Source organism: Protopterus annectens, chromosome 1.part1 (assembly GCF_019279795.1).
Source record: "Protopterus annectens isolate FY-2018-M chromosome 1.part1, PAN1.0, whole genome shotgun sequence".
Taxonomy (NCBI): Eukaryota; Metazoa; Chordata; order Ceratodontiformes; family Protopteridae; genus Protopterus; species Protopterus annectens.
The window spans coordinates 161,933,777-161,956,121 of record NC_056726.1 but is presented as its reverse complement, the minus strand read 5'-3'; positions in this window follow the sequence as shown (position 1 = coordinate 161,956,121).

The window sequence follows — 22,345 nt, the reverse complement described above, 5'->3', positions numbered from 1 at the left end:
GGACTTTGTGAGTGCAATGGCTTCAACTGGGTTTAGCGAACATTGTTTGTTGGTAACAATTGATGTGTGCAACTTATATTCTGTGATCCCCTATCTTGAATGTCTTATTTGGTTGGAAGAAATTTTATTTGAAACCAAAATGTTAACCCCGGATGAATTAATTTAGCTGTATGTTTGATGGACATGGTGTTATCCAATAACTTTTGTTTTTTTGAGGGACAGTTATTCAAACAGTTAAGTGAAGTAGCAATGGGGATGGCTTGTGCCCCTAGCTTTGCTAACCTTGTGATGGCTAATTAGGAGCTGAAGTATATTTTAAAACCCTCCTTCAAAAACTGTTGGAGTTACTATACCTGCTTTTTAGATGATATTTTTATTGTGTGGACTGACACTGAAGAAAGACTTGTTGAATTTTTTGAATATATTAATGCATCTACATTTAAAGTTTTCTTATACATACAATGTTGATACTAGTGCATTTTTAGATGTGGTATTGTATAAAGACTATGAAAAGGAGTGTTTTGTTTCTAAAATTTGTAGAAAGTCTACTTTCTCCAACAGCTACCTCCACTATCAAAGCTGTCATCTAAAATTCAAGAAGAAAGCTGTAGTCAAAGGCCAATTTGTGAGGCTTGCTCAAATGATATCAGATAAATCTTTATTTTTAGTGCAGTGTGACAAACTGTTGGAGATCTTTACAAAAATGTGTTATCCCATGGACTTTCTAGTAGAGATCAGGAATGAAGTTGCAGCTAAAATACAAAGTGGGGTATATTCTCCTTTATTAACCAAAACAATGCCAAATGGGGGCAGAACTTGTTAGTGGGGTGATTCCTGCAGTTAGAAGAGATATATAAATGGATTTTGGGAAGCCTTTTATTTTAATCTTTACCACAGATACTCATAGAATAATGTATTGTATTTTGGAAATTAGTCTGTTTTTTCCTCATATGATCATCTGAGGAGAATATTGGAGGACAAGCCTAAAATGGTCTGTAGGAAAAATAAATGCTTTATAGACTTTTTGGAGAGGAAATATCAAGATGCGACCAAGTCCATTAAATATAGCATGTTTAAATGTGGTCATTGTGGCCAGTGCAATTTTATCTTGGTGGGAGAATCGTTCAATATTAAAGGGCAGATATTTATAGTTCAGGGGCACTATAATTGTGAATACAGTTGGATTGTTTATGTGGCTTGTTGCAATTTATGCCCTGCCTTTTATATTGGCAAAACTTCCACAAAATTAAAATAAAGAATTTTTGAGCATGTGCTAGAAGTCAAAAAGGCAAAAAGCATTAATGCTCTGTACAGACACATGCAAGGCCACCCAAACCATAAATTTAAGTTTGTGGCTATTGAGTAGATTAAAAATTATTCAAGGAGTTTTATTACTGAGGAGCACCGGCTGGTAATAGAACTAATTTGACAAATGAAATTAAATGCCATGGTAGCTCCTGATTTGAATGAGACTTGTTCCATCATCCCAGTACTCAAGATGAAATGTTTGGAGGTTTAACTGGGTGGTTACATATGTTATGCCTATTTATTTATCCATTTATTTAATGGTTAGATGAAGTGGCCGGTCGATCATGTGTGATCGACAATATGAAGGTAAACCTAATATATGATATATAATATATATAGTGGTAATATAGTTTTTTAACTGTTTTTATCATTATTATTAAAATTGGGTCTTTTAATAAGGTCATGTGATTTGTGGAAATGTATATAACTTAATTGTGACTAAATAGAGGCAGTTCTGAAGAAGTCCCATCAGGGATGAAAGCACTTAACTATCTTTGACTATATAATTGTGTCAATTAAAGTGGTGCTAATGGTTTTAAGTTTGTTGCTGTTTTTTTCTGCTTCAACAAGTTGGTTATTAAACTAAAACATATGCCTTGATGTCAGACCTCAGAGAGTGGTGTATCAACCATTTTTTGCCACAGAAAGAAACATATCTGCTGTGTCACGATTAACACACTTGAAGGAATTATATTAGTATCATGTTAGAATGTTTGAGCTAAGCCACTCACGTTGGTCAGAATTGTATTATAAACATACTTTACCAGATTCAAACCCCTGCCTGTCATGCCCCCCACTCTACAGAGCTGTGTATAAACTGCATCTGCAAGAGAACATAGTAATGTGCAGGTGTCAGATCGGACACACTTTAATGTGTGAACTAAGAAAGGATTCTGATGGTCATGAATACAGTAATTATTCTGAGATATCAAAATGATTTAGTCATGTTAGTGTCCACCCAAGTGTTATTTAGCCACATCACTGATTGTTGGGTAAGCCATTCTTGTCATTCCATATTGTTTTGCACATGCATATTTCCAGATTTGAATCAATGCTAATCTGATTATACATGGTGTAGAAGTCAATACTAACTGCGTGTGATGCAGGGGAACTCTCACCATAAGGATTGCACATGCATATTTCCAGATTTGCATCAATGCTAATCTGATTATACATGCTGTAGAAGTGAGTATAGGAGCAGTATTTTTAAATTGTGCCAAGCACTGTATATGTGACACCACATAAATCCTTGATTTAACCAGAAGTTTTGCACTTATTGCTGGTAAGATATGAGCAGGTTTAAGATCATTGTGAAACATATATAGGACCAAACAGGATATTGCTGGTGGATTAACATATAAATCCATAATTTAGCAGGTCAATGAATAATGACAAATGATAATGTTCATAAATTTAGAACTGATGTTGGATTCAAAACAGTTGTCAGTTTGAGTCACCACTCAATAGATGTGATCATTAGCTGATCACACCACAAAGCAAGTAAAATGTCAGGTGCTAAAACACCCACATCTGAAGGGACTATGGAAGCACTATGAAACAAAGGAGTTAGTGTGTAGCATACTCCATAACAGTACTTACCAATGAAACATCCCACATGGCATACACTCAACTCTACTGCCTATTCAATATATGATAAGAACTGTCTGCTCATAGTACACAACCAGTTTGTCTTTCTGTAGCACATCAAGGATAAGCACAGTAGCCTGATTGGCCACAGACTAAAATTGCCACAGGCACGAGCACAGAAGTTTTTGTCATAAGACTTGAGCTGTCATTCAATATCATTTACCACTGCTGCTCACTGTCAGGCATCATGCAAATGCTGAAGACAAAGACTGATGAGAGAGAAGGTAAGAAAGAGAGAGAGAAGGAGACGGGAGGGATAAAAAAAATTTTCCTAATGGGTCGCTTCTGTCCATCTTTGTGGAATGTTAATCTGAGGTTTTGTCATCATAATAATGTTGTCATGCGGTATACAAGAAAGTGTTCAGAAATATAATGCATGCAGAGGTAGAATGATGAAACAATGAGGAAGAAATAAGCAGGATGATGGTGGCTAAATAAAATACATCAAAACAGTTCCACACAAGTAATTAATATGAACAAAATTTTTACATTAAGTAACATTGGATGTGCTATGGTAAAACAAGTCCTGCTGTCTGTAAAGCTGTGCTCAACCACAAACCAAGTAGTATTAACAAAAAAATGTAGAACACAGCACCACAGCAAACCAATAAAAAGCAGATGGCAAAAAGCAGTGTAAAATCCAAACAGACTTTTATTCGAACACAGGTGAGTGCTTTCGTGATAAAATCGCTTCTTCAGACTGTACAAAAAATCAGCAGCATCTCAAATATTTAAAATGCAATCAATTAAATGTCTACCAATAAAAAACATAAAAGCACACATGGCGGTATACTTATTTAAAAAGCTTTCTTTCTTTCAGAACTGGCTTAAGAGGTACTGATTCATTCAAACCTACATCTCTATGTGCTGATAGTTTAAGAATCCATCTTAATGATTTCCCTTCTGTGACATTAGTTATATCAACCAACCTAAAACGTTCATAAATTACTTCTACTACCATAAAGTTGAACCAATGGTTAGTGCTTTTCTCTAGTATATGTCTAGCTAAGGCACTATAACTATGGCCCTTTTTGGCACAATAATAATGGTCTCTAATTTGTTCCTTAAGTCATCTGTTAGATTTAAATGTATAACCTTTTGAACAAGTCACACACTGTGCTAAATAAACTAAGGGCAGGATTCACGAAGCCTCCGTGTAAGAGTTATAACTCATACACGGAGGCTGCAGTTAAACGGAGTGATGTCAGCATGCTCTGCATATTCATGAGAGCATGCTGAATCACACCTAAGGCTAACACGGTCCATGTAAGACAGTAGGGGACGTGTCCGTAGGCCGAGCCCTGTAAGTGGACATGCCCACAGAAGAGGAAAAGTGCCCAAAGTAAACACCCACGACAGAGTCCATGGAAATGTGAATAAACACAACACAACACATGCCCCCACAGACTACGAACATAAAATGTACAAAAGAAAATCTCATAATTTTTTTTTAAATTGTAAAGATGTTTAACCATGAGTGCGCTCGTTTGCGCAGGTGTGCCCATAGCACAGCCACAGTTAGCAGTTAGTGGGAAAGCATATAAGAACTAAATATGCAAAGTAAGCCAAGAAGCAATAGTGTAGCGGTAGAGATGTTGGCTGAAGAGCAGGCATTCATGGTTCGAGCCCCCACAACACCAATTTTTATTTTTGGCAAAATAAGCACGAAACAAGTCCCTGACAAATATGTACACATAAAATCACATTTTATGTAAAATGTAATGAAATAGCCCATTTATATTGAAGAAAACTATAAAAAATGCCAGATGTGCCCATAGCTGAGCTACAGTTTAACAGGGTGAGTGCATCTGCCCATAGGTGAGCAGTGGTTTAACTGGTGCAAAATGAGTGCCCGTAGCTGAGCAGTGGTTTAACACGCTAAAGCTATGTGCCCCTAGCTGAGCTGAGCGTAATATGTGTGCTGATAGCCAAATGGGGCTTAAAGCAGCGTACCCCGTTTGCACGGAGCTGCGCACTGCGCAAACAAGCTAACCGATGGGCAACATTGAGCAAGCCGTATCAAAACTGCCTTTACACAGACACACCCCTCAGCATGTCTAGACAGTCATAAAAAATAAAAAGTAGTGGTCAGGTTCGAACCCAGGATACTATACACCATAGTCAAGGTACCAAACTACTAAGACATGACAGCAGTATCTATAAATGCAATAATAGCTAATATATAGGAATGAATACAAACTGGAGCATGACAATGCAGGTTTACTGAAGTTGATACAATTCCAAAATGGCCAATCACAGATATGTGCGGGAAAAACGGACTATATAAGCCCCATAGGTGGGAATACACAGCATAAATGATTGTAGAACTGAACTGCAGGCAGAATGACAGGAGTAGGAGAGGGTAGTTGCTTTCGAGCACAGAGGTGGGGCATTGAGGAGTCCAGGTACATGGTCTGGCTCCTAGTCCACAATCATGAGGCCCAACTCATGCAGGGCCAGGTCCTCTGGGGAGCATACAGGGCTGAGGCGTGGGACCGGTTGGCTCATGATCTCACCAGTGCCACAGGGATTCCAAAGACTGGTGAGCAGGTCCATCACCACCATGCAGACCTGAAGAGATGCAAGCAGGACCAACTGAACCTTTGGATCCAGGAGGCCTGGCAAATGCCCAACGCCCCACTACTGAGTAAGTTACATTTAATTATGTATGTAAGAAATTAAACTAGCTGATATTATGGAGATGTGTATTCCAATATTACTTCATTTATATTACAGCTGCAGGTGTCCGTTCTGCGAACCGCAGAGCCTATGGCGATAGGCTGGTGCGGTTGCGCCACCAGGCAGTTCAGTAATCCACTACCAGTAACTGTAAAGAAATATAAAAGTATGACAGTCAGCAAAAGAGTGCAGTGTAGTCACTAAGGAATAAAATGTGCAAGTAACAGTGTGAAAGTGTCTGCAAGTATTGCTTGATTACAAAAGTGTGTTGCAGCCTGTAAGCCAAACAGAAAAATGAAAATGTCTGACATAAATTCTGAAATAAAAATGCCCCACCTGTAAGAAAATAGTACACAACCTGCAGCAGGCTGAAAAGTATAGCTGCAGAAGATGATGAAATCACATGTGAAATATATCCCTGTTGAAATACTGAAACATGACAGAAGTGAGACTGCTGGAAAGGATTGTAATAACTGCAGGTAAAACATGTCAATAAAGCCTAGAAGTAAGTACCATCCTGAATAGTAAAATAAAAACAAGTGAGAGAGTGTGAGAAAGTGTCATGAATCCAGCAATACAGTAGTAATAACCCCTGAATAAAGTATACTGCAGTCAAGACAGAATGAAATGCATGTGAGAATCAAAACCAAACAGCGAAATCTGTTCAAAGTGTTGCTGCATCTGGAATGTGTATCCCAAAATCTGGATATGTTGCTCTCAGTCTGCAATATGCAGATAGGATGATTGTCTGATATACCAAACATCCACACTTGTCTACAGCTATATAAAGCAAATGTAGCAGGATGATGTAGCTGAACAAAGCTAGATATGAATGTGTATGAAAAACAATAAAATGTATATTGATGTTGCAGTAACAGTCCTATCACCAAGTTGAAATAGTTATCATATAGGAAACTGTAGTTAGAACAGTAGTGTGTATATATCTGTAGCTATTAGAAATGAACAGCATATGTATTGGTATTTGAAGGTGTTAATATTAATTTCTTCACCCCACCCTATAACCACATATAACCCATTCCATGTGAAAATGGTATGTGCAATCACAATTAACACCCCTGGACGTTTGTCCTGTTGGGTCATATATATTTGCATGTCCGTTGATGCATCTGCCCTGTTCATACATCCAAACCTGATGGCCTGTTGCCATCAATTAACCCTGCATGTTGTTGGACTGTTTATTGCTGTTCAAATTATGCATGTGTTATGCACGCTGTTCAATGGTGTGAATATCTGGGTGTTTGGTTAATGGGAATACTAATGCATGCTGTTACAACTAATTGTGAATGGTATTATATGTCACTAACCCAAACTGTCATGACATAATGCAAAACATAGGGGCGACAGGAAGGTGGGTTCCAGCGGACCCACCTCTCCCACCTCAGCTGGCGAGTGCACCTGGCACTAGTGCCGAGTCTGGACCCTCCTCCGGTGGCCCTGTGCCACCTGTGGGTGGAAGCGCTGCAGGGGATGGGGCTCACCCCCCCCTCTGCAAGTGTGGCCAGGAGAACCACCACTCACCCTCCGTAGCGTCCGGACTGTGGTGCGTAGGGAGATTCGGGACTCTGTTCTCAAGCCCCTACGCCAGCTTGAGGCATGGGTGGCACAACTTACGGGCATGCCTGTTGCCCGGCCTACACAGCCCCCAGCACAGCCCCATCCTGGGCAGTGAAGGAACAGTGGCAACTGCCTATGGGTGGGGATATCAGTTCCACTGTTGCCATCTGTGGGCTCATGGGCTCTGGATATCTAAACCTCCGTCCGCCTCAATTGTGTAACCCCCCCGCACATGTCATACACCACCCCTGTATGCGTCTTGTTTGTCTTGTCTGTTTACCTACCCAACCTACCTCCCCAGCTGTACCGACTTCCTTCACCTGACATACCACTCTCACCTGAGAAAAAAAGGGCACTCTGTACCCACAAAAAAATTATGCCCCATACATAGCTGCCCATTCTGCACACATGTCTGCTGGACATGGAATCTATCAATTACAATTGGCTGTACAACAAGTATTATTGTTGTCCTGACACCTCTCTCAGGGGTGGAAGGTTTCAAATTTCACACCAAATTACATACATATGCACAGCTGTTGCTGATGAACAAATGGGCAGCTATGGGCCTTACCTACATCCCTCCTGCAAATCCCAAGCTTGTTTCCCTAATGTCTTACCCTCTTTGTGACCCCTTTTTCACCACTTTCCTGTCTCCCCATTTTCATTTCTTTCAAAGAAAATAGCAAGGGTGTGCGCCAGAGTAAGCACTGGTATGCGGTTGTAAGCGGGTGTGCGCATGTGTGCGCAGAGCTAACCGCCAGTGCGCATGCGTGAGCTCTGCGCAAACCAGCGCTAACCCGGTTACAACTGCTTAAAAGTGCCTTAGTCACTTTGATTGACAGGTCCTGCACTCAGTTCAAAAGCAAAATAAAATCCCACTATCAGTCCCGAACCCAGGACCTTGGGAACACTAGTCTGTATGACCTACCACTACGCCATGACTCTTATACAAGAACATTGTGCTAAAATAAATATAACATGTAATAGTAGGGATGAATGTAAAGGGAATATAGGATGTGTACTACCCAAAGCATGTCATGTAGAATTACTGTCAAAACTACTGGATTCCCATAATAGTAGTGTGTGAACAGAAACAGCCATGCTAGTTGTTAGCTTGTAGATAATAATGTCAGTTAATGTACATATATAAATGTATGTATATGTACATATATATATATAAATATATATCTATATATAGTTGTAGGTGTCATTGTGCATACACACTTACTACAGGGAACAGGAGAGAGGAATGGAGAAATGTGAATCTACAACACAGCCTGAATCATGAGAGAGATACTAACCTTTACACTCACAGAACAGTGTCCACAGCATACCAGCATGGTCCCCGCCCTTACAATCTGAAAGGGCAATGCCTATCCCACATACCCTTTTATAGCACTGACCTGAAATCACAGTGAGAACTGCAATCAGTACACAACTGGCTGTATGCAATTAGCAAATGCTGGCTTACAATTGGTGCAGAGGCCATCACATGGACCTATGCAGATACCTACAAAAGCATCCAGTACTAACACTCCACACATGCAATACATTCATTGCACTGTCTGGAAGCAGACAGAGGGAGAGAGAAAACTGAGAGAGAGAGAGAGAGAAAAAAAAAAAAAACCTACACACTGTGACTCTGTGACTCTAAGCTGTCAGCAGTGACAGTAGCAGCAGCAATCAGAAGCAGTGGTAACGCAACCAGCTGCAACAAACACAGGTAATGCAAAGTAGCAGGTTAATAGTGAGCATACTGTGAACCCTCCAAATGTGTCATAGGTCTGTATCTATAGGTATGTCCATGTGATATGTTGTGTGTACGCACTTCCACCAAAGGGGGATGACCATACATTACATGTCAATCAGTCTTAGACCATGATCCTGGCAGCAGTTGTCTGTGCGTTTCCCTCAGCAATGGCTGTAGTGACTGCTTTGAAAGGTCAGCCAGATTCAAAAGGCAGGATCAGCCCATCACAAAGGCGCACTGGCTGGGAACAAGTGTCTGCAGGTACCCGATATCACTGCATATGCATCCCATACTGCATAATTCCGTAGCTTAGCAGACCAGGCCGGTTATGCATATGATGTGGTAGTTCCCAGGGTCAGTCGAGGTGCCTCCTTAGTGGTGTGGGACCACTGTCGCTGTATGCCACTGTCCAGGTACATATCCTGTAGTATGGCCAAGATAAATTATCAGTGTTATATGCAGTTGTATGTCCTCTTGGAGTGCAGGTAGCACACATCCAGGGATACCATGAGGTCACAGGGATGCTGTGTGTTCTGCTCTGCTGAGGGCGGCCCTCACCTGGACATGTGAGATGATAGGGAGGTTACATACAGCTGTGATCACTATTTCAACTGGTGGGGGAGAAGGAGGGGGGATACGTGCACTGAACCTGTCTGCAAGACTGTTGCCAATATCCGTGTGTTTGGTGAATGTTAAGTAGGTGTGTATTAACACAGAGCATATCTGAGGCATTTGGTCCATATGTGTAACATAACTGAAGAAGGCCTTGTGGTCATCCATAGTGTTTGTGGCCATTTCCCTCCCAGAGTAGGCTGTGGCCGTTGTTATGATGGACCGTAGCGTAGTACCAGTGCTGACCACAGATGCCTTCCCTTAATGTGAATGTGCTCTGTCCTGCAGTAGACTCCTGCTATTGTTATACAATCTGCCTCTGTCTGGGGTCCACCGGACAGGATGCCTAACCTTTGTGCATAGGGTCTGGGTTAGAAATGTGTGTGCAAGTTCCATGCAATCTGTGGCATGTCCATGGTAAGCATTTGCAAAGGGGTCAGCAGTGTGGGTTGTGGCTTCCACTGGCCCAGTGTGCTCAGTCCCAACAAGTGAATAACTGTCTAATCACATACATAGCAAAGTAGTCTACTGTGCTGGTGGTGGTGGTGGGATATGTATATCCAGGCCGAGTAACCTGTGTCCACATCACACTAGTGGATGGCATCCCACATACAGTATCTTGGGATGAACCCCCAGAGTGAGGTTGTGCATTGGACCTGTCAGTGTGTGCTGACCAATGGGGCATGCTACTATGTTGTGTGGAATGTGGCAGGTATTGTTGCACAGGTGTTGGCTGAGCACTGATATCTGGCCATGTACCTGTGTATCCACCACAACACACAGACATGCAACATATGGGAGTAGTAGTATATCACTACACATGAGTATCATGTATAGTATGTGTGCCATATATTGCTGACATAGTCTGCTGATATCCTGTTTGTGTTCTCTTCCAGGGAGATGGTGCATCAGCGTAATCCCGCCTACTCTGCAGCGGAAGATGAGGAGATCCACCAGAGCCTGGTGCGGGAGTATGACATCCTGTTTTCCCGCACCAGTCAGAATCAGCAGGAGAGGGCTGCACTGTGGCAAGACCTTGTCCGTAGGGTAAATGATATTGGCACGCATAATAGGACATATGAGCAGGTACGGCATCGCTGCAGTGATTTAATCTGAAGTGTCCGTCAGCGTGCATCAGATATCCACAGGCAACAGGTTGCCACAGGAGGTGGGGTGGCCACACATCCCCCCCTCACCAGACTGGAGGGGCTACTCCTAAGTGTTGTGGCTCCAGCCCCAGAACAGCAACAGCAGTACACCTGCATCATGATGGAGGCTGGATCCACACAGCAGCATGACATGGAGCATGCAGGTAATATGCCATATGTACACTTGACTGTTCTGTACACTGTTAGTTTATGCATGTGTAAGGTGTGTCCGTGGTATGTATCTGTCATCATAGTATGTAATTGTGCATGTGTGATACTGGCAATATCATCAGCTGACGTGTGAATGGCAACTGGTGTACTACTGCACTGTATCATATGCAATATCAATGGCACAGTTGTGCCCACTGACATTAATCTCATCATTTCTGCAGGTCCCTCCGAGGTTACAGCAAGGCAGGCCATCCATGCTGGTGAGTGTGTTTAACATAACCTATAATAGTCCTGATAATGCTAGTAACAGTAGTGTAACTCAGTAGTGCTCTGTGTGTATACTGCGGGGTGTGCATGTGTGCATGTGTGCAGGTGTGCCTGTGCCCATGTGTGCATGTGTGCATGTGTGCAGGTGTGCCTGTGTCCACGTGTGCATGTGTGCATGTGTGCATGTGTGCCTGTGTCCACGTGTGCATGTGTGCATGTGTGCCTGTGTCCACGTGTGCATGTGTGCATGTGTGCATGTGACCACGTGTGCATGTGTGCATGTGTCCATGTGTGCATGTGACCATGTGTGCATGTGTGCATGTGTCCATGTGTGCATGTGTGCATGTGTCCACATGTGCATGTCTGCATGTGTGCATGTGTGCATGTGTGCCTGTGTGCATGTGTGCATGTGTCCACGTGTGAATGTCTGCATGTGTACCTGTGTCCATGTGTGCATGTGTGCATGTGTCCATGTGTGCATGTGTGCATGTGTGCAGAAGTGCATCACTGGTAACAATATCTGGAGACTGTAAACTGTGTTTCCTGTCTTCCTCCCACAGGTTCTGGTGCTGCTCTGGTGACCAGCAGCAGGGAACCTGAATCTTGTGCCACGGGTACTGGTAATGATGATATTTGTGTAATGGTACAGGAAGGTGTGTCAGGGTCCGCCATTGGTCAGCCAATTGACAGTACACAGCTGTCAACCCCATCATTGCGCACAGTCATCCTGCCAGTACATCCTTTGTCACCATTGTCCCTAGGTGATGGACAGGATACAATGGGCATAGACCAGGGTAATGTGGTACCTGTGGCACATGCATCCCCACACAGCAGCCATGGGCAGGGTCCTCCGATGGTACCACACAGACAGTTGCCCATGGGTTCTCGTGGGAGCATCCGTGGGCGTACTGCCTCTGGCTGACGTGCCCAAAGAGGTCTGTCAACCTCACCTATATTTCGGACTGTCATGCAGGCACAGTCGCGTATGGAAAGGTACACCAGACAGGGTCTGAGGGAGCTGAGAGCATGTCGCACAGCCATGACAGACAGTATGCGTGACATTGCGGATGCTATCCGTAATTTCACCGATGTCATAGACAGATGTTGTGGGGACATATTACAGCAGTTCCACAACCAAATGTCCATGAGCCAGGGCAATGGTGGGCGTTTGCGGCGTCAACGTGGCTGTATGCCGGCAACAGCAGCAGCTGGCAGTTGGCGCGGATGACAACAGGCTCGCGCACGCCCCCATAGTGCCAGCAGCAGCCCCAGCAATGCTGGGTCTGTGCTGTCATCGGAACGCTCCAGGAGACCACATGCACGTGGCTCTGGACAGTCCCAACAGGGACCTGTGTCCAGTCAACACACTCCCGCTTCTGATGACAGTACCCAGTCTGGCTTAGTACTGGATATGGTCCATAGCACCCCTGCCAGGCACAGGTACCGTATCTGTGCCCACAGACACTGATCTGTATGACCTGCCAGGTGCAGTCTGTGGCTGTCCACAAACCCCTGTATATGGCAGCCATGAAGTGGAACTGTGTGCGTGCATACACACATGTGAAATGGTAACACCTAGAGAGACCACATACATGCACACACTGCACCAACACTGCCCCACCCTGTACTGCTGCCCCTCACCAACACACATACACACACATGTCAATTGGTAGTATCAGTGGCTGACTCAGGCATACCTAATTCACACCCTGTGCATATGATGACACTGTGCCACCTCCTGCAATCTCCAACATCATTGCAGGAACAGGTAAACATGTTGCTGATGCACAGGGTGACTACATAGAAGTGTATTAGTAGTATCATGTTGGTAACAGTACAGTGTGCTGCTATGACTGTGTATATCCCAGCATGCCTGCTGCAGTAACTGTATGAATGTCCTGAATTGTTATCTGCACCCATAGTACATACCAAAGTGTAACAGCTGCACATAATTGCATGCCAGTGGTAAGGTTGTCAACAGTTAGCCGCATACATGGGTAGCACAGGGGGGAAGCTAACGCAAGTAGTGATATGCAATGGTGGACATGTACAGTAATGGTGCCAAGTTGCCCACAATGACTATGCAATGTGGATGTTCGCGCATGTAGATATGTGTGCAGTACCAATGTAATCCAAATCACAAATAACTATGACATAATATTAGTTCTACCATGGGCATCTGCACTGTGTATTCCTGGGTACATGTTGATAGTGCCTACATATTTGCATTGTTACTTACTGTTATTGTTACCCCTTCTTTGTTGTACAATGCACTACTTCCAGCCCTGCTTACTGTAGCTTTGTTTGCATGCATGTTCGCTTGGGGTTCCCTGGAACACTGCTTACACCTGCAATGCAGAGTTACAGTGCTTCTGTAGACTCCTAGTGACATCTGCATAGCGTACGATATGTATGTCAACTTTACACATGACTGAACATCACTGTCTGTCCTGTATGCATGTACGTTGCCTGTGACACATTGCACATGTCTTACCTGGCATTTACCCACGTGTGCAGTCATATATGCCAGTGCTATGAAACAGTAGCGGTACACCCACACATACACACCTTCAGTATGTTGTTCCCCATTGGCCCTATGTGTTGGTACTCAACATGGCAATCACACTACTAGGGTAGCATGTGCAAAGGTAACCTGTGTAATCACCTCTATGGTCCAGTTGTGGTTTATGTGAGTCATGTGGCAATGTCACAGCTGCCACATGTAAGCAGTCAGCCATCACCCTTGGCCAGGAACGTACAACACATGTGTGGGATGCCACCACACAGCCAATCTGGGGACTGAGCTCTCTGAACCCAGTAATGCCATACCCTGTCAGGTGGCATGTAATATATACTACATCCTGGACAAACTTCAACCCCAATCCCTGCTGCTACTGTTGATAAAACCCCTGAAGATGTTTCTGATAGTTTTGACCAATTCTTTACTGAGACATTTCAAGCCCTAGCTAGCCATCTACCTCCTAGCTCCCCTGGTCCTGAAAGTAGCACCCCTAGAAACCTACTTGCGTTCAGCTGCCAACCAGTTGCCACTTCACTTCTCCGTACCTTGATTGAAAAAGTGAAACCCACTACACTTTCTGCTGATCAACTCCCTGACGAGTACCTACAAAAATCAGCTGATGCTATTGCTTACCCGGTCTCAAAACTAATCAAACGAACCATGGTAGAATCTAAATTTCCCACCATCTGGAAAATATCCTATGTAATCCCACTTCACAAAGGCGGCCATCTCTACTGAATTCTCCAATTATAGGCCAATAGCTATACTCTCTCCACTTGCAAAGATTATGGAAACTTTATTCATAGACAATTTATGCACCACCTAATCCAAAATCGCCTTATGGCAGACACTCAGCATGACTTCCGTCCTCATCACAGCACTACTTCAGGCCTCCTAGCCTTTACTAACACCATAAACCATACTTGCAACACTAATTATATATCCTCAGCCCTCTTTTTGGATCTTTCCAAGGCATACGATATGGTTGATCACCAACTTGTAATCCACACCCTGCAAACATTCTGTCTAGATACTGGAGCCTTCCAATGGTTTCAATCCTACCTGCATGGTCAACAGCAGGCTGGCCTCTGGCAGAACAAACTCTCTAACCTTCTGCCTAACACCCTCAGAGTACCACAAGGCTCTATACTAGGGCCCTTGCTGTTCTCCATCTTCATTAACGACCTTTATACTGTCATCCCAAAAGTCAGCTGTATCCAATATGCTGAAGACTCTACTCTGATCTGCTCAGCCACATCTCCAGTAGAGTTATGGTCAGCTACCCAGACCACCTTTAATACAATAGAAAACTGGCTTTCTGAACATCGTCTGATCCTAAATCCCAAATAAACTAAACTGCTGTTATTTCACCAACACGTAGGTCTACCGCTTTCACCTTTACCATAACATCAACTGATGGCACAATAATCTCCCCTGACCCATCTACTAAACTATTAGGTGTCATCATAGACAATAATCTCAAATGTGACCTACATGTTAACCAAATTATCAAAGCCATCAATAAAAAACTAGGGTCACTTTAATGAATAAAAGCCTTCCTAACCCCTCCAGCTAAAAGTGCCATAGCTCGCTCACACCTTCTTTCAACCCTTCTGTATGCATCCCCTCTACTCTCGAATATGAACAAGACTGTCCTTAACAAACACTCAATTTGCTACAACCACATTGCCAGGTTTGCCACTGGGCTGCCTTTTAGGACACATCATTGCATCAATCGAAATCAGCATGGTTGGCTTGAACTACCCAGCCTAATACAGTATAACCAACTGATTATGGCCTATAAAATCCTCTATAATCCGGACAATACTCCTGCACTTCAAATATTTTCACCCCCTATAACAATCCTAGACCGCTTCGATCCTCTAACAAACTATTAATTCAGACTAGCAAATTTAATAACACAGCTGGTGATTCTCTCTTTGCAAACTCTGTAAGTAGATCCTGGAACTCACTTCCAGCTGATATTACCTTACTTTCCATCTTAGGTCAATTTAACACTAGACTCAAACAACATTTGTCACTTAACTGGCTATGTCAATGTATCAAGCCTGGCTAACTTGAATGTGTAAAATCTGTTAACCAGTTTACTGTGTAATTTAATTTAATCCTGACCTGTGCTCAGGACTAACATTAACCTGTGGAACATGTTTAACTTGCTTACTTATGTAATCTCTGTAAATAATCTGTTTGTAATATGTAATGCTGGTATTATGTAATGCTGTATCTGCTTACCCTTGTAGCTTTTCTCCCCGGGCCTCCCCTGGAAATGGACATGTATCCAGTCGGACTATCCCGGTCAACAAATGTAGGATAAATAAATAAATAAATAAAATATATTACAGTGACTACAATACAAGTCAGACATTGACATGCACTGACAGCATGCTGAACACACTGGGGCATATGTGGGGACTCAGAATAGCATCCTGCCTGAGCATCACACACCTCCGCAGCTGGCAAACAGGCATATGTTCCGTCAGAACAGAGCACATGCCACACATGGCACACACATCCCCTGTGCCACACACTCACAGCCTGTAGGGCTACACAACACACCTGCTACAGATGTGTCAGGTACCTGTCTTGGGTGCTGCACTGGGGTCCCGCTCAACAGGCTGTATCTGGTGAAGGTCACAGTGATATGCCTCAGGGGCACTATGGTCCACCACAGAACACATGCATACAGGTCAGTCAGAGGCATGGACACATATGACTCACTCATTGACCATGCCAGTATGGCTGACCTGAGACATACCTCCCTGGACTACATGATAGGGAACATAGAATGGATCTCTCAGCATGTGGCACAGGCCAGTATGAGCCTGATCTTGGTTGCCAACATACCCTCACCAGGTATGCTACCACTATATGTGGGAAGGGTGTTGTATGTCTACATTATGCTCAGTCTCCAATGTCATTCATAGGGTATCCGCTGGCTGTCAACGTGTGTTTACATGCTAGGGAAGCCACAATGATGTGCAAGGGTCATCTTGCACGTGACACCCATGGCCCGATGTATAATGGCAAAGCTCCTTGGTACACACATACTGCCTTATGCTGCAGGACACGGTTTACATAGCCACCTCCATGGGTATCACACAGGTTAGGACACTAACAGTGCTGCTACACAACAACAGCAGTGTACACCGGAAGATGCATGCACCAGACACTGTCCTCAGCACGGTGAACTGCAATGTCTGTGCAGTACCAGATTCCTGATTCATGGCTCACAGGTGTTAACCATCACTGACAGGTTATGCCCCATACCATGCCTGTCGTCCCCTACACATGTAACACACATGGACAGGGGGGTGGTATCCCAAGGTAACACAGATACACACACCTCCAGGTTGTTGGCACAGCAGAAAGCATCAGGGCCTAATCATGTGCAGCTAACAGTTTGTCGGACTGCCATCTGGTTCATAGCCTGGCACACACAACCCTCCCATACACAGGAAGACCACCTATCCTCCATAACAACACTGGCAATATGAAAGTCTCAAGAACTGTGTTTATATGGCTGGACTGCATCCAGCCAAACATTGTGTGTGAGCATTACTGTAGCTACAACACACTAGTTGAAGGGTTCACAGCATGTGGTCACTGAAGTGCAGTGGAATGACATGTTACCACTACCACAACAGGTGGGAACATGCAGCACCTGTACATCGACTACATGTACACTATATGGCCCAGACCAGATGTGTATCCCCTGCTGTAGGTATTTTACCATATACACCCACACTGTATAGACACATACCATGTGTGGACCCTGCACAGTAAGACACAGTCATATTGGTATACATTGCAAATACCATTTATCCACTCGAGGCATGTGTCAGACATGGTAACTACTGCAGGTCACAGGTATTTATGTGTATGTGTCACACACATACATCATGTGTGCAATGCCATTGCTGGTTTAGGCAATGGCATGCATTGTTATGTACAAAGACCCACACAAGGTCATACTGTGTGACACAACCACACGTGGCAGTTGTGGGTTACCAAAACATACCTATCTGTACTCTGACAATGGTAATAGACACAGTAGCAGAGTGCACTATTGGCATTACTAGCCAACTAGCCCTGTTTGGCTGTGCTGGAAGTGTGGTGACATCCCCTGTGTTTACTGGGGGAATATGCAGCATCTGGTGTATTGTAGTATTTGCTAAAAGGATCTGTTTTCTCACACTTGCATTTAAACACACCCTACTACCCCCACACACACACATGCACACTTGCAGGATTCATTCCCCTAACTAAGTCACGACACGTGAGAGAGACGCATTAGCAAAGCGCACTATTCGGATTGCTAGATAGTTCCTCTTCTCTGGCTGTACTTATAGGGTGCTGACATCAGTATTTTGAAAGGGTAATGTGCATCAGGTAGTGTGCTCTCCTGATTGCCAAAACTAACATGTTTTTCATAGGGAAATGCACACACACAAACTCCCCACATCCAAACACACACACACTTGTAGGTTTCAAACCCCTACCTAAATATGCTATGACACTAGAGAGTGATGCTGTAGCAGGTTGCGCTATTCTGAGCACTGGCAGATGTCTCTTCTCAAGCTGTATGTATAGGGTGCTGTCATCATCACTGTTTGGAAAGGGTAATGTGCATCATGTAGTGTGATCCCCTGATTTCAAAAAAGCACATGTTTTTCATGCAGAACTGCACACACACAGAGTTCCTACATCCAAACACACACACGCCATTTACAGGTTTCAAACTCCTATCTAGCTATATTATGACACTCAAGAGAGACACATTAGCAGAGTGGGCTAATCGCATTACTTGGAGGCTTTCCTTCTCCTGCTGTACTTATAGGGTGCTGACATCATCAGTGTTTAGAAAGGGGAATGTGCATCCTGTAGTGTGTTTTCCCAGTTGCCAAAAAGGACATTTCCCTCTCAGACACACTAATCCCACCCACCTACCCACACACTGAACATTTGTAGGATTCGAACCACTACCTACCTATATTATGACACTTGAGAGAGACGCATCAGCAGAGCGCACTATCCAAATTACTGGGCAGTGGTTTTGCACCTGTAGTATTTATAGGGTGCTGACATCTTTATTTCTACAGAGGTAAGTATATGTAGTACTACCTGTCAGGTGGGGGATAGCATATATATGCATTTGCAGCAACCTACGTCAGTGTCAGATATGCACATCGCACTGGCAGGTTATGTTCTATACCATGCTTTGGGACCACAGGACCTGTAACACACAACACAACCAGTCCAGAACACCGCACCCACATCCAGGACACACACTTAGCTTCCCTGGGAACAGTGCCAGGATATGCAGGTGTTCACATACACCATTCCAGTTGTTAACATCAGGTACAGGCATATTGTGTGTGAGAACTACTCAGGCCTCTACCACTTTACCCTACAGCCACTACAATTTGTGGGTCCATGTGCTATGGCAGAACCACACACCACAGCCACATGGGGGAATACATATTGCACCTGTCCATCTGCAACGTGGGTACTCACTGTTCCACACCAGAGGTAGACCACCATTGTTGATGTCTGACCATACCCACCTTTCCCTGGACATCCATATCCCATTTCCACCCCCAGGCAAGGTTGTCACTGCACACAAACTGTATTCAGCACAAGCAGACTCTACACTTGTGTAGACTGGGGTGGACGACTTCAGAGGATCCATGCTGGGGGACTATACTGGCCACTCAGCATAATCCTTGACAATTGCATTCTATGAGCATGTGTACGGTTTGCATTGGCCATGCTATCCCACATATACCCATGACTGCTCCACAACAAGACACCTGTCAGCTGTACACCAGCCATATATACGCCGTACAACAGACAGAGTGACCTAATACATTGCAGAGCTGTAGCCCACAGAGGGAGGACATCTGTGAACAGTTCCGGCACGGCACTTCATTCACACATACTCATTACAACACAGTGTTGACAGTGGAATTGTCCAGAGAATGCAGATAGGGCTCCCCTTAGTCTGTTATTGACGGACACCTACTGTTAGAGATCCTCAGCAACCCTCTCACAGCACACACCGACAACATGGCTGTGGCTTAGCACATTCAATCCCTGGGACCTGCACGGTGCCCCTGCTTGACAGAGGCACAGCTCACTAGCCTCACATGTTGCCTTCTGTGACCTACTTTACAGTGGCACAGTAGCCTACTGTCCTGGGGATGCAGATGCCAAGCACACTCTGGCTGAGCTGTCATTCCCTAGGGCAACAAGCCTAGTATTGACCTCTACACCCATATGTTCAATTGTCGGATGCACAATATTTGTTGTGCTGTTCTACTGTTTGCAGGTCTTTATTGCCATAGCCTTCCCTGTTCTTATGGCCAACTTGTGTATCTGTGGAAGATGTTTGCATATGACGGCGATCCACTATATCACTTATGTCTCTGTAGTCATTTACTGTGTGCACTGGGCTGATTGCTGTGTTGTGGTTGGTTCCTGGACTGACACGTACAAATACCAGATATGTGTGGCCAACTGCTAAATGGAGATATGGCCTAAGTGTGTGAGCATGCCCAGTTCAGCCTTTCCATGGCATGTTGTCTGACATATGCCTCATTTAAGTGTGCGAGCATGCCCAGTGTGAGCTTTCTATATGTTGCACTCTGAAGTCCACCACATATTTGGGTGTGTGTGCACTTCAACAATATCTCACGTTTATGGTTGTGTGTTGGGTGTCATGTTGTGTACTAACTGGCCAACTGCTTCGTGTCTGCCACAACAGGGATTATACTGTGCCTGCAGGGATTGCATGAGATACTTTGCAGACAGTTCTCAACATACTTTCATAATGATCTAACACTGTAGTACCGTATAGTGTACTGGTTCAGTACTTTCACTGTGGTGGACAGTATCCTGGGCTTTACTCCTATGACTGCTTGACATCTTCATAGTGAGCACAACAGACTGTGTAGGGGCCAGTTGGGAACATATGACCATGTTGCAATATGTTCAGATATGGACTACCTACACCAGGCTCGTCCAACATTGCTAGTGTATTCCACAACATGGGTGGACATTGGCAAACACTAGCAATGTTCCCTAGGCCATTTCTGATGCTAGTCACAGGGTGTGTTTGTCCTTCGACACACATTGTAACTGGAGTTTGCCATGACATATATCATGGTTAGTATTCTGTGCCTCCGTCTACCTCTGACATAACAGTGATACCCAGGGTTAGCCTACCATCTCCCATCCACTCATCAGGATTCCTCTTGAGGGGTGTCGATATGTGACTCTCTGGCTGACCTGTACCAGGAGTTTACTGAAGAGTGGGGGTGCCTTCTGTGTTATGGATCATTCTGTACAGCTTGTCCTATGTATGTCAGTGCTGGGGTTCAGGTCTCTCATGTGCATAGCTCACTGCCATTCAGATTGTACAAGGTGCAAGATGTTCATTCATTCCAGGTTGGACATGGCTTCATACATCAGGCACAGCTTTCCTGTAGCTGGGAAGTATGGCGGTTTGTGGGGCTGCAGTTTGTTTACTCAGGCAACATATGGCATCTGTTCATGCTCTTTGCTACTCCTGGTGGGGTACTGTTGTGGACTTTACAGTTGATGGAGGTGTCTGCTGCGGTATATCCCACAGGGGCTATTGTAGTCACTTGTGACGCTGATAGAGGATGACTGCAGAGCCACAGTGAGTACCCCTTATCTACATCTGCCAACCTTCATGTTTGGGTGGGTATATAGTATATGTTTCTGCGAACACTAGAGCCACATGTTTGTCCAGTGCAGGATATCTATCACCTTTTGTACCCAGGTCTCACATTACATGTTAGGTACCTCATGGGTAAACACCTGTGTGGTAATTTGTGGGCACTTACTGTATATTCACGGTGGTTGTCTATACACAGTTCTGCAATTAGCTTGCTGACATGGCTATGGCTACAGTTGTCTGTTTGTAGGTGGCCCTTTTGTGGGTTGCTTGTGTCAGCTGGGGGTCGGATATGGTGGGCTGTTTGTACTCCTCTGCATACATGTTCAGTCACAGTCCTTCCATGTTGGCCTATACCTATGGGACATATATACAGAACGGGGGGGGGGCCAAGACCAGGCCTTGTGGGATGCCACTCATATCTGCTTTGTAGTCTGACATGGATGCGGCATGTCTGACCATGTCAGTTCTGTCCTTGGTCTGGTTTGCAACCCCTCTACTGACATAGGGGTATATATTTAAGCTGGTGAACATATCCATACTGAACTCATACGGTATTGTCTAGAAGCATGTGCATGGTCCAGCTACACTGTGTGGACCACATTGCCCTCATCAATGACCTTAATGACTGCTTCAAATGGGTCAGACATGTTTAGGGGCAGGTTCTGCAGTTACGACAGCCACACTGTGTAGGGTCCAGTATCAGTAGGTCCACAATAGCCTTCTGTCTGCGGTACATACTGATCCTTTCCATAGCTGTGCAGAACAAGCTTGTCAGGATCCTGGGGTGGTAGTTTGGAGTATCCATTCAGGCAACACCTTTGTTGTGATGGACCACTGTTGTTGTACACTGCTCTTTGGGTACATATCCTGTGGTAAGGCTGACATTGGGCAGTAGTGTGATTTGGCATTCCATTATTCTTGGAGTCCATGTTGGCCTCAGCACA